Consider the following 13276-nt stretch of genomic DNA (forward strand, 5'->3'; position numbering starts at 1 on the left):
TGCCCCCCCCCCCCCCCCCCAAGTGAATGGCTATTTTTATTCCGCTGTTATTTTTGTCCTTGCTCAGAAGGTGCCTGGCGTTTAACTGCCTGCAGTCGATGAGTCATTATGCAGTATTTCTAGAAAACCCGCTTTCCTATTTGTGGGGAAACCATCTTTTAGTAAGGGACACGCAGTAGTGCTCGCGTTAAGCCGTACCTTGCTCAGAAGGTGCCTGGCGTTTAACTGCCTGCAGTCGATGAGTCATTATGCAGTATTTCTAGAAAACCCGCTTTCCTATTTGTGGGGAAACCATCTTTTAGTAAGGGACACGCAGTAGTGCTCGCGTTAAGCCGTACCGCGGCTTCGTGGAAGAAATTAGTGTGTGGATCGGATTCATTCAGCTACATGCGGTTGCACCTTCAGCAAAACGTAGCCTGTGAAAACACTTAATGAAATATCAAAAGGCATAAAGGCTCAGAAAACTTCCTTTATCTTACACTGCGCAAAATATTCACGACAAATACGCGTTTTGACTCGTGGAGATCGTCCGCCCGTGTTTTGAGTGTAACACCTTTATAGGCGTGCAGTATTTCCATGTGCAAAGTATTCTCCGAAGAGCCCGGGTTTAAATAAAAATGGCACGGTCCGCCCTCCTCCTCTGCCAAACCGATGGCAGCCTTAGTTTATCAAAACTAGGTTGTTTCCAGTCTCTGCGCCGAGTAGTAGGTGGATCCTGCTCGCTCGGTTGTAGCCTTGTAGTAATGCTTGTGTGCGTGCGTGCTCCCGTCTTGTTTGCTCTGCGAGCGGTGGGGGTGGTACAGCTCCGTGAGTGTCTAAAACGCCTGGAGAGAGGCGTGGAGCTGGGAAGAGCCGGGCTCTCGGCAAATCCCCCGGGATCTGCCGCTCCTCCAGTCTGAGCGTGATAGATGTCCGGTTTAATTGGGGAGGAAGGGGGGAGAGAGAGCGCCTCGGTCGTGTTAACAGAGACGAAATCCTGCGGGTAAATCTCTTCGGAAGACAAATGTGGAGAAAACTGTGCCTCTTCTCTTGAAGAGCTCCTTCCCTACTTTGCGTAAAATTGCTTTCCTTGTTCCTAGTTTTTACATCTAGGGATAAATGGCTGTGATTTTTTTTTTTTCTTCTTCTTACTATTTTGCTGGCTGCTGTGGAGAGAAGCACACCATTATGCTAGTCCCTGACTCGCTTTCGTTTTTTGCCGCAGTTGCATGGTAGGCATCTGAGATACAAGAGCTTGGGATAGCATACTATCGCCTCACAGCTGATGCTGGCCATGGAAACCGTTAGTTCGGCTATTTATTCCACTTCTCTAGCTAGATGTGACAAGTTTTCAGTCCGAGCTGAGTCCTCTCTGTAAAACTATTAACGCGGTTTAGCTGAAGTAATCTCTATTAAAGTAGGGCAGGGCGGAGAGCTCAAGAAGGAAGGTGAAGCAGGAGGAGGGGAGAGGCTTGATGTAGGTCACTGGTGGATACAGTGAGTTTTCAGTATTGGAGCCTCGTAAAGTTTTGGGTTCAGGGTCCCACTGCTGGGGAGGATAGCATCTTGTCAATGATGTGATTGATACGATTTTGAGAGAACTGTTTCTCGCTGTCGCATGTGCTGCTTGCTGTGTCTGCATGGGTGTGAAGGGAGAGGGAAGACCATAGTGCGCTGCTAGCGCTCTTGCATAGCCTGTCCTTCCCCCTCCTGTCCCTGGAGCATGTATCTCCAGCCATGGCTGCTGTGCATCAGGGTCTTGAGATAAGTCCCTCACAGTGTCCTTATTTCTGTCTTCTGTGATTTCCCAAGCACACTGGGAATCTGTTCAGAAACTCCTTGCTCTGTCAGTGTCGCTAAAATTGCTTAATAAGATTTTTTCTTTTAAAATTCTAATTCAAAATAATAGCAGATATCTTGCTAGATTTTGAAATCTTAAAACCATAGGCTGACGTGTTGTAACATCCCAGTAGCGGATCCAAATTCCTGTTGCTGAAGGGCAGCCCACCCTCCAGCCCTTCACCTTTTTTCCTGTTCCATGTGCGCCAATGCCATTTCTCACAGGTCAAACTGCTGTCTGCACCTCGTGTTCTGAAATTCTTATCACATGCTCATCAGGTACTGCCTCTTGGCTTGCTGGAGTTGTCTTCTTGCTTTCCAGCCAAGTATTGCAGTAAATAGGAGGGAAAAAAAAGAAAAACATGGCTGTTTTCTAACTGTTCAGGACGTCTTAAGTGTTAGCATATGGACAACTTGAAATGCTTATGAGCCACTGTCAGGTATTTAAGACTTCTGATGTGTGAAAAAATAACTGCTTTTTTTAACTTCCAAATGCTTATGTATTACTATTGAGAGTCAAGGGCGTGGGTATCCTTTTAATTTTTTTTAGAGACTGAAAGCACATGAACACATTGATTATACAATTGCTGTATAAAGTTAGGTAAAACTCCAGGTTTCTTGGCAGGACACACGGTTCAGTGGGATTTTTTTACTGGTGTTTCTTGTGGAGTACTTTCCTGCTCTGTCTGCAACAACTGGCTTTGTGTGATGTAATACTAAAGCAAGTTTTCCAGTTACCGATGGCTTCTCTCATTCTGGTTGTGACCTTCTGTCTTTGATTTGCATTTTAGTTCTTGAGGTTCTTCAAGTCTAAACTATAAAAGGCTCCTGTCATGTAGCCAGTACACTTATTTCTAGTACAATCTGGAATACCTGCTCCTAATCTCAGGTCTCAGAAGAGGTCTGCATGCCTTCAAGTTGTCAACTTTTTCCAGTTGAACTAGTTAGTCTTGCAAAAGCTTACTCTTAGCAAGTATGTTCATCTTTTGTCCTTAACTATCGGATCTACAATGCCAGTGCTGCTCCTGTGTTCGCTCTGATGGTCTGCTAAGCGTGGTTGTGTGGGTTTTTTGTTGTTGTTTTTAAGAAAATCACCTTTACTATTTGATCCTTCTAGTCCTCCTGAGATGCCCACAGCTTGGTGATCTCTGCTGCATTAAACAAAGTTGCTGGCTTTTCTGCTGCCATAGACATTGGAATAGATCTCTCATTATTGCAAGGTATCTAATTACCACAGCTTCAAAGCAAGCACATGTCAGGCTGCTTGAAAGGAAGCATTTGTTTTCAGCTGGATCGCTCTTTGTGCTGAGCTTTATGCTGTTCAGCCATCATAATGTCAAGTATTGTCCAAATCTTGCTCTTGGGGTGGTTCCCCACACAGATAAAATTCAGAGAGCTGGGGTATCAGAGGTGGACTTCCTCTCTGCCATCCCTTGTCTCCTAACTGGTCTTCTGATTATATGAACTTTTAGGTGAAATAAACTGAAATATGTTATCATATATGCGTGCAGGGTTGGTTTAGTTTTTTTTTTTTTGGGGGGGGGGGGGGGGGGGGTTGGGACTGCTTTGTGCAGTAGGTGATTTCTGCACCCTTTTTCCTCTCACCTGCTGCTCTCTGATGGAGATGCACTCTGGAGGGACCGTGCCTGGGAAGAGTGCAGTTGTTTCCTGTGTTGTCCAGGTTTACAGACCCTTTAAGCGATATACCTGAAAGCATAGGAAGCTAGATTTCGGTGACAAACTAATGTAGGTATTTTGAGGAGATGCTTTTGGGAGTGTGCTCTTTTTTTTTTTTTTTTTAATTCTAGAAAGTGATACCCAATTACAGAGGTAGGAGGTGGCTGTTGCTTCATAGGGAAGATAATGAATAGGGCTTTTCCCAAGTACCATGTGTGACTTCATACGGCCGTAGACTGTATCATGGCAGGGGTGGGAGCACCACAACAAAGTTCACTCTTAGGGAACAGTATTTATCAAAAAATACTGTCTTGTGCAGACCAAGTAGGAGCATATTGTACACTTGGTGCTAGTCTGCTGGTTTTAAAATTAGATGGTGTACAGCTCTGAAGGAGACCAAGCTCTCCTTGGTGTGAGGGCGTGCTCGTAAGCAAACACACACGCAGAGGTGGGTGGCAGTGGCTCGTGCCTTCAGCCGGCATTTCTCTGTGTCCTTCTTCGTACTGAGGCAGGCTGTTAGCATCCTGCTCCTTTCCTGTAAATAAGCCTGAAGACGCCTGCTTGGAGATAAAAAGTCCAGCGGTGGAGTCCCCTGACGCTTGCTGCTGTTGTTTTTGTGACGGCGCTGGTTCCTGAGCCGTGTCGCAGTTACAGGTCTCCGGCAGTCTCTCAAGCCAGCGCACAGGGCTGTGGCTCTGCTGGGAAGGGCTGTCCCCCCCGCTGCGCCTGCCTGACCCTAATCCTGAACGAGCTTCTTCGTGTGGGGAGGGATGGCCATGCCCCAGCTCCTGTGGTGCGATGAAGCAGGTGCTTGCTTGCCTGCTGCGTGCTGTGCGGTCGTGCCTGGCTTCCAGTGCGGTGGCACACATCGTATCTGGACACCGGCATGCCAGGACACCTCGTTTCTGCATGAGGCACGTTGGCTCCAGTATGTAATTACCCGCTGCTGCAAAGTGTCCCTCTGGAGTGTGCCAAGCCTGAGAAGCGTCGCTGTCTCTGGAGAGCAGTAAAAGCCGCAGTGATCCCTCGGAGTGGTTGTGTTTACTTCTGGTGTGATGGGCTCTTTCTGAGCAGAAATAGGCTTCATGTAGCTGCTCAAATTGCCCAGCGTTTTAATTTCCCCCCCCAGGGGGTTCAGTAGAAGTTTGTAGGAGATAAAGCTCAGCTGTATCAGAGTTCTAAAACACGGTGGAGTTAATGTGCAAAGGGGCCCTTTTCTTCCCAAGCCCTCTGTGTGGATCTGTGTTTCCAGTAGGTAGAGAATGGTGCGGGAAAGGCCAAGGAGAGGAGGCGAGTTTGTATCAAGCCCAATGTAGTGTCAGAGGTAGCATGCTGCAGAGTGAGCGAGGGAGATGCTGCTGGGTGCTGGAGAAGCTCCATCTGGCATCTCCTGGCATGGAGAGCCGCATGCTGACCCCCAGCCCACGGGGTGTTGTTTGGGGCATTGCTAGAAACAAAATGTAGGAGCTTTCTTGAACTTTGGTAGGAAGAGGAGGATCTGCCTCTCTCGTCCAGACCTCAGGGGAGAGAGGTTTCTCACCTCATCCCAGTGGAGGTTCGCTATAAATTGGCCTGATCCAAAAGAACGCTCTATGTGGCCACTCAGCACTAATTTATTTTGTGGTTAAGCAATTAATGGAAATCTATCTGGCGCCTTCCAAATTCTCTCTTCATAAGAATTGAATTAAGGGGGCAGGACAGGCCAGGAGGCAGTAGAAAAGAGCTGTAAAGGGAGCATCAGGCATGCAAGGACGAGGTCTCAGGCCAAAACACACCTATTTTCAAGCAGATGGAGCCTCTTGGGATGGTAGTTCAGTGCCAGTTCTTGCTGCCCAGCCTTGCTCACTGGGCTGTTTTAGGTAGCGTGCTAGGAGTTCACCTCCTCGGGGTCGCTGTATCCCCATTGCCCTCCTGTGCCAAGCATTGAGTTTGTGTGGTGAGGGGCTTGGTGCTGCCTCCATGCTCCTGAGCTTGTGGCCGCTGCTTTGCTTGGGTAGCAAGTGGGATGGTTTGACCTCAGTATGGAGTACCTGCAAACTGTCATGGCCTTCTTGTTGCATCTTATCTCCTCTGGTCTATATAGAGAGTTGTTCATGTCGATGTCTTTGTAAACAAATTAACTTATGCTATTCTTGGCATACTGGCTAGGTAGGTGGGTAGTTGATGTGTATCTTTGGCTTTTCCTTCCCTTCCATCTCCCCTTTACATTGGTAACTCTTAAATAGGTAAAAAAACCCTAGCAGTTGCACATAGAAAATAAGTGTGTCTTGCTGCATCTCTTGACCTTCCATACTGGCTCTCAAACTGTTAAAGCTATGGACCTTCTTAATTTAAGTGATGTTTCAGTGCAAGTTGGTTCAAGAGCAACTGCCCTGGATTTTCCTGCTAGGTAAATGCTGGGTTGCGGGGTTGTGCTGTTTCCCAGAGAGCATGGCATAGGTAAATGTCCAACCAAGCATTCTTGGAGTTGGGCTGAGTGCTTACAGCCATGAGTAAGATAGCTATGGGCAAGCGTTTTGCTGTGCCTCATAAATTATTTGCTGGGGCGTTTTCCTTCCAAGCCTGCTTCTGAGTTGTTTCAGATAAGGGGTAAAAAAGATGATCAGAATTTCTTGGTGGGGTGGAGGGACATCCTCTTGGTGCTATCCTACTGCAGACCTGATGGTTGAAGGGTTTCTGTGTTAGTCATGGGTCAAGGTCAGAAGAAGCAAAGAAGAGTCCCTTCCTGCAAAGGGAAGCTGCTGAACTCTCTTTAGAAAGCCATGCTTAAAGTTTTATAAAGGTGATTGATGCCATAGTATGCGTTTTATTAATTCTGCTGCTGTTTTCTAAGGACTTGTGCTCCTTAGCGATGCACTTGCACTGAAGTGTTGTTCAAAGAAAACTGCTAGAGAAGTGTCCGCATGCATCTATATGTGAATTATGTGTATTAAGTACACTTTAATGGTCTCTTCTTTTGTACACTATATCTAGAAGATTGCTATTAGAAGATAAGGTCAGTTGTCTTTTTCTGATGTGGTAAAAAAGAGGTTGACCGAATCTTCCTTCCTTACAGGGTCTTGGGAACATTTTGCAGTTTCCAGTAGTAAAGAAGTAAGTCTTTGATGTTGTACCAGCCATTTAAATAAAAAAAAAAACAAGCAAAAAAACCAGCCATGGTAGACAGCTGTCATGACTCCTGGAACAGCAAATGGTTCAGTCATTTTAATAATTTATCAGAAGAATATTTAATTTTGTAACTCCTAAAGGAAAGTGTGACTTCTAAGTGAAGAATGAGAGGTAGTTTTTCTGAAATGACATGCTACAAAAAATAGTAGATGCTTGCTGCTTAGAGGATTTGTGCTAAAAAAGGAACTTTCCCATCCCTCTGTAAAAGCGCCTCTTGGAATCTGCTTAAAGCGTGTCTCCAAAACCTGTTTGTTCTGTTTTACAGGGGCAGAAGAACGTATAAAAGTAGGAGTCAAGGTTACCTAGAGACTGTTGCAGTAGTCTGAGTGTTAGTTTTAAACTTAAAATATTTTGCAGACTTCTGTCCCTCAGCACTCCCCCCCCCCCTCTTTTTTTTTTTTTTTAACTGAGGTAGTGCTTGAAAAATAGTAGTAAATACTTCATATATGACACCACTGGTGTGTCAAGTACTTCAGAGCAGGAGCTTGCATTACTCCTGATTTGTAAAGAGCTTGCAGTTGAAAGGTCAGATCCTGTAGTTGGGTCTCTGAAAGTTTTGCCTGCTTGCAGAGGGTCTGCTGAAGGCAGAGGCTTTGCAAGGCTGCAAGACTAGGGCCATGGTGGACAGGAGGTTTATCTATCACGGGCACGAAGGGGAGGAGGCATCATGCTGTACAGTAGACAAACAGTCTTTAGGCGTGGTGGGGTTTTTTTAAGTAGTTAACATTGCTCCTGTAACTTACAGTTAGGTACCACTTAAGATAGGGTCAGTATTCCCCCTCATGTATGTAACCCAGATGTAGTTTCCTATAAATAACTGAACTACTTCAGCATTCCTAAAGAACGAACTATACCCATGTATCAGAAAGTCTGAAGAATTTTTGAAGTCTCTTCAAACAGCATATTCTTTTTTTCTTTGCTGTGATGAAGTATAATAGGATGTCTTTTGCTTTTGGAAGAAGACATTTATAGAACTGACTTGCACTTCCTAATCTTAAAATTAGTAGGATACTGTACCATTCCTTTTCTCTTTTACAGATGTATTGAGTGATTGGCTCTATTTGAGGACAGAAGCAGTGAGGTAATAACTGAGAAACAAGAAGGTTCTTTTTGCAACTTTTAGAAAGTCAGAAATTCTGGGCTGAAATAAGCTTTAACTGGAAAAAGAGAAGGTTATAGAGACCTGAAGAGTAACTGGTAGAGATGTAGCTTATGTACTGATGATGACAAAGAGGGCAACTAGGTTATCACCGGTAAAGTCATATTAAGATAAGAATATCTGGCTGTTAATTGATCTTGTTAACTATTATCATGGCAGACCTACTTGGCTGGTCCCACCTGTCTGTGAAGCACACGTCTTTGGAGTCTCCTTGCAATCACAGGTTCATGTGCACCTAGTACAGCTCCATGTTTCTATGGGGGGGGTCAGGACTTTTCCTTGGGTGCTTTGGAGATCAGGCAGGGGGTTGACCTCTTGAGGTGTTTTGTTTTGGTTTTGAAGCTTACTTGTTATGTCTTCATACTTCATAATCCGTAGGTGTCTTGCTTTGGGACAGTCTCTGTACCTGCTGTTTGAGAGGATACTTCAGTTCTGACTGAGGCTTTGGTAGGAAATCTTACCCGAACCCCGAACTAAATGCTGGGAGAACTAGTAAGCATTGAAAATGAGTTACACTTGTGTAATGCGTTACACAATGTGTATTGTATAGTTTTATTATACTAGTGCCAAGCAGCTACAGATGGACTTGGGATACATCACCTGAAGCAGTGCCCAAATGTCCAAAGGGTAGAGTGGGAACTGAAGGTGGTGTTGATTCATGCTATTTTATCTGGAGAGAGTAGCGTGCATCTAGCGAAGTGTTTAGGATTTGGATAGGAGGGAGCAATAATCTAATACATTACACCTAGCTCTACATTGGGACATTCTTGAATTGAGGACCTTTGCCGTACCATGCAATTTATCAATTAATGGGTTTGTAAGGAAGGTCATCACTAGCTTTGCAGTCGTGGAAATGCAAACTAAACCATAGGTTAAAGTAATTGGTCTGGCACGCTTCTGCCTCATGAGGCTAGAGGTACAACACAAAAGCAAGGGCGCAGTTAGCTGCACCTTCTTTGTAGATGCTTTTCTTCTACGTAGCGTATAACTTCCCTTACGGTGTTTCTCCTGAGTAATGATGGGAGCAGTGATTAGCTGTGCTTAGCAATGGTGACAGCCCAGCTTTAAATAATGTATGGAGCTTCCTAGCTGAGGACTTACTCACTGAGCCTGAAATAAAACCATTGGGAATCCAAAGCATTTTGTCCAGCACACAGAAAAATCTGTGTTCTTAAGTGTGGACTTCTGAACAGCAAAATACAGAGGCCTGGGAAGAAGTTAATTTAGTTGAAACTACGTGTTCTTAAGAACAATCCAGCTCATCTGTCACCAGTGTCCTTTCCTTTAGTTGAAGTGATAATATGGGGAGTTTCTTGATGTCTCCCTGTCCCCCAGACCAGAGAGCACCTAGGTAAGCATGCTGCAGGACAAATAAATGAGTGGGTGGATGTCCTGTATTTTTGGGTGGGACAGCAAGGGGAGAGGGTTGCAGCTTCAATTCTGCCAGTCAAGTGGTGGCTGTAATTTGTCCACCCTGGTTTAAATAGGTCTCATCTGCTTTTTCATCTCAGTGTGCTTAGGTAGTCTGTAGAGACGAAATCCCAGTCAGGCGTGGACGAGCTCTGTAGCTGTGTAGTGCAAATGAGCCATACTAGAGCTCTCTGGTGGCACCTGAATTGGCTTCCCTGTGGAGGTGCGGAGAGAGAACTTTGGCTTGGGGTGGCTTTTTGAAATTTGTAATGGGCAATTCTGAAGGAAGAAAAGTAGGAAGAAAAATACTTCATATCTGCATGAAGATAAAAGAAAATATAATAAATAGAGCTTGATGGGAGACAGACTCCATCAGAGGAGGAGATGTTTTATTACGCTGGCTGTGGGCAGCGCGAGTGTGGATGAGGAAAGAGGCACGTGCAAACCAGCTGCTGCCTGGTGGTGCAGGCTCCGAGCAGAGGGTGGCAGTGCCCCACGCTGCTCCTCCTCCTCGCCGCAGCCTATTTCAAGAGTTCCTAAACTCCTACACTATGTCTGCCGGTGTTGTTCACCCAGTGGAAATAGGTGTTACGTTTGCCTGCAGAGTACTGTTGGCAAGCGTCCGCTTCCTAATCACAGTTGAAGCAGGCTTACGGAGGAAGAGGCTTCTTTGTTTGCATCCTCTGTGCAGTAAAACCTCTTCCATGCTTCCTCTGGGGTCTTCGGTTACTTCACCTCCTGAAGACTGCCAGTGATGTAAATGCAGGGAAGAAAAGCCATGATATTTAGAAAATACTAATTTTTTTAAAAAATCCAGTTATTAATCCAATTAAGGCGGACCGATAAGTGAGAAAATGTGGGCTTGCTGATTGCAAGTATGCATCATGTTCATTGTCCCTCCTGGTCAGCTTCCCAAAACTGATTTTGTTGTTCATCTCTGCTGTAGAATGAAGTTTTACTTGAATGTCCTGAATGTCTTTACTGCTTCTGTTCATTATTTTATCAAGCGTGCTCCTTCCCCTGCCCCCCAACCAAACAACCCCTGTGCACCCTTTTTTGTGTGCGGACTTGTCATGCTTGCATGAAGTCTGGAGGAGAAAAACTAGCTTGCTATTCAATTAATTACTAAATCTTGCTAATTTCTCACTGAAATGAAAATAAATGTTTCATATTATTTTTCAAGCTTATGAAAAGGCTCTCAATACTGAATTGTTCAGAATTGAATGCATAACGTAACAAAGCAAGCCAAATTTCTTCCTCTCTCCAGGGGCAGAAGTTTCTTTAAAATGTGGGAAAAATTTCCCCTGAAGTCCTGCGCAGGCTGACTCTTGCTAGCAAGACTGAAAGGTGTTTTTGTAATGACAGTATTTGTGCTCATGCATTTAGGAAGTATGCTTAGGATTGAAATAGATTTGAATAAAATGTGCTTTTCTAGGAAGAAATGTCAGATAAGGAGGATTAGGGAGTTCTAGCAGCTTTAAACATGTTCTTTCTGTGCTGAGTTCCTGGAAGAAATCTCACCGGTATTTTATTACACTAAACCTTTTCTCGTCATCTACGGTCAGTTTTGGTGAATGCTCTAATTGCCTTCCTGGCACAAGGGAGATTTTGGGGAGCCCTGTTCCCCTGTCAGCATCCCGAACTCAAGCAGCACAGGTTGTTTGTTTCTTGTTTTTGGCATGGGTTTTTTTTGGTTTTTTTTTTTTTAATACTTGAATGCTTGGGCATATCTGGAAAAGTAATTCTGAGTGTTAGCTTCTGCATAAGTAAAAGCGCAATCTAACGAATACCTGCAAATGAGTGCAAAGGTGGTGTGAGCAGAAAGTTAACAACTTTGGAAAATCCAAGCTGGCAACCACACTCGGGGTAGGCAATACTTGCTGGTCCCAAGGAGGGTCCAGGGTGCGGAAGAGCCACCAAGCCCCCCTGAGCTCTGGGTGCTGCTCAGGCTGGTGTTTGTCTGGTGCCATGGGATTATGGCTGGGACGGAGGGAGGGAGCCACGTGGGAAAGCTCCCAGGACCTGTGGCTCCAAGGAAGTCTCTGTGTCCCGGCTGCCCGGAGCCGCAGATCCTGGGAGCCTCAGCGGTGGATCCGTGATGCTGACAAGAACATAAATTTTGCTGTGCAGCTGCAGGCTCCCAGAAGAGTTTGCTTCAGGGAATGCCATCTGCTGGTATTGTGGAAACAGCAAAATTTTCTACGCTTTTCTTTTTTAATTTGGCCTGAAATAAGAAGTCATTTCGTAAAAGATTTCTTTTCTTCTGTAACCTCCAGAAGAAAGAATGGGTGCCTTGTTTTAAAACAAACTATTGTCTAAATTGGGTAGTGCTTGTTGTTATAGTATACCAGCATCTAGCAGCGTTCACAAACTCTGTATGTCCTCCAAGCCCTCTCCATCCACCTTCTGTAACTAATTTTTTTCACCGCGGCACGTGTGGTGGCATGGAACAACTTGATATCACGGTGCTTATAGAAACCCTGTAGTTATTTAGGCTGTGGTTGGATATTCACTTTTTCTTCCCACTTCTAACACATACTCTAAGTTGGAGTCAGCCAGCTGATGCCACAGTTCCACTGACAGAGAATATGATGTTTCAGTCCATCTAGCCTTGCCCTGGGACCAGCTGTGGATGCTCCCGGGACGGTCTCGCTGGCAGCAGGAGGCTGGGGACGAGGGGACGTGTGGGTCAGGTGCAGAGCCAGTGAGCTTTCGGGCTGTGCTGCTGTGTCTCCGAGTGGGGTGAGCTTGAATGAAGGAGGCTGGGCACCGCTCCAGCTATGGCATCTTGTCTAGCCGCTTCATTTCCCTATAGAAAACCTGTTATACTATAGTCTCTTAAACACTGCTCTCTTCAGCAAAGGTGGGGTTTTTTTACCCCTTCTTTCTCTCTCTCTTAACTAAACATTCCTTGCCAGTTACTCATTAAGATGGGCCATGCCTTCTGATTGAGACTCGGTGAACGAGAGGTACAGGCCCTGAATACGTGTAGCTTTTTCTGGTTTGCCTCGGGGTTGGCTTTTTTTTCAGTAGTTTGTTATTTTCCTTTCATGTTGTGAGAGCCTTTGGACTCTGCTTCGGGAGGGCTTGCAGCCTTTGCCACACCGTTGTGGCTTTTTTTTTTTTTTTTTTGCTTAAAACTTTTGCAGTGGAGGCAAGATCCCAAAAAAGAACCGATGAAGCTGTTCTCTCTCTGACTCTGCTGAATGTATGAACCGTGCGGAATTGTGTGCTGAAAAGCGCTAGGAAGCGTCAGCGTGGCCGAAATGTGCAGTAGTGAACAGAAGCAGGAAGCTGGCTTGCCTGCCCCCTAATCTCCCACTGCTTCCTTTCCCCTGTGGTGCCAAAAAATACCCCACCCAGTGCTCTGCCTGGCTGCTGAGGCACCTACCTCTGCTTACTGCACCTACTCCCCTCGGCATACTCTGCACAAATACCCTGCAGCAGATACAATGATGGAAATAGGGAGTATGCATTTGTATTTAATACAAACAGAAGACACAGACTGTTTAAATGGTAGCTAAATTAAATAATTTTATATTTGAGCATCTACTAAAAGGAAAAAAAAAACTTGCTTCTGAAGATCTTAGGTTAATTGTTTTGAATTTCATTTAACTTGCAGTCTTTTTATCAGCTACAAGGGTGGATCACTGCAGCAGGCTGCATGTGTAATACTTAAAAAAAAAAAAAAAACCAAACCAACCAACAAACACAACACCAAAACCAAACAGAACAGCCCCACAGTGTGAACTAGTTTTTGCAGAGCTCCTTATTTTAGGTGTAGTCTCTAGCTGTCACTGTCTGGGACCGTTGGGGCAGCATCAACCCTGGTATGTCATGCTGCAATTAGTGTATCTGGCGTCAGTCCACACCACAGCCAAAAAAGGCAGCAGTCCTTGCTGCTGCTTTCTTTCTCATCCCCTGTCCTGGCACTCGTGCTTGCGTGGCTGTACAGTGAACCAGTTGAGGGGAAACTGATCCTCTTAAACCTTTTTATTTATTTGTTTTTATTGGATTAGCTTTCAGTCAATTGATTCCTTGCTG

Source organism: Aptenodytes forsteri, unplaced genomic scaffold (assembly GCF_000699145.1).
Source record: "Aptenodytes forsteri isolate BGI_AS27 unplaced genomic scaffold, ASM69914v1 Scaffold96, whole genome shotgun sequence".
Lineage (NCBI taxonomy): Eukaryota > Metazoa > Chordata > Aves > Sphenisciformes > Spheniscidae > Aptenodytes > Aptenodytes forsteri.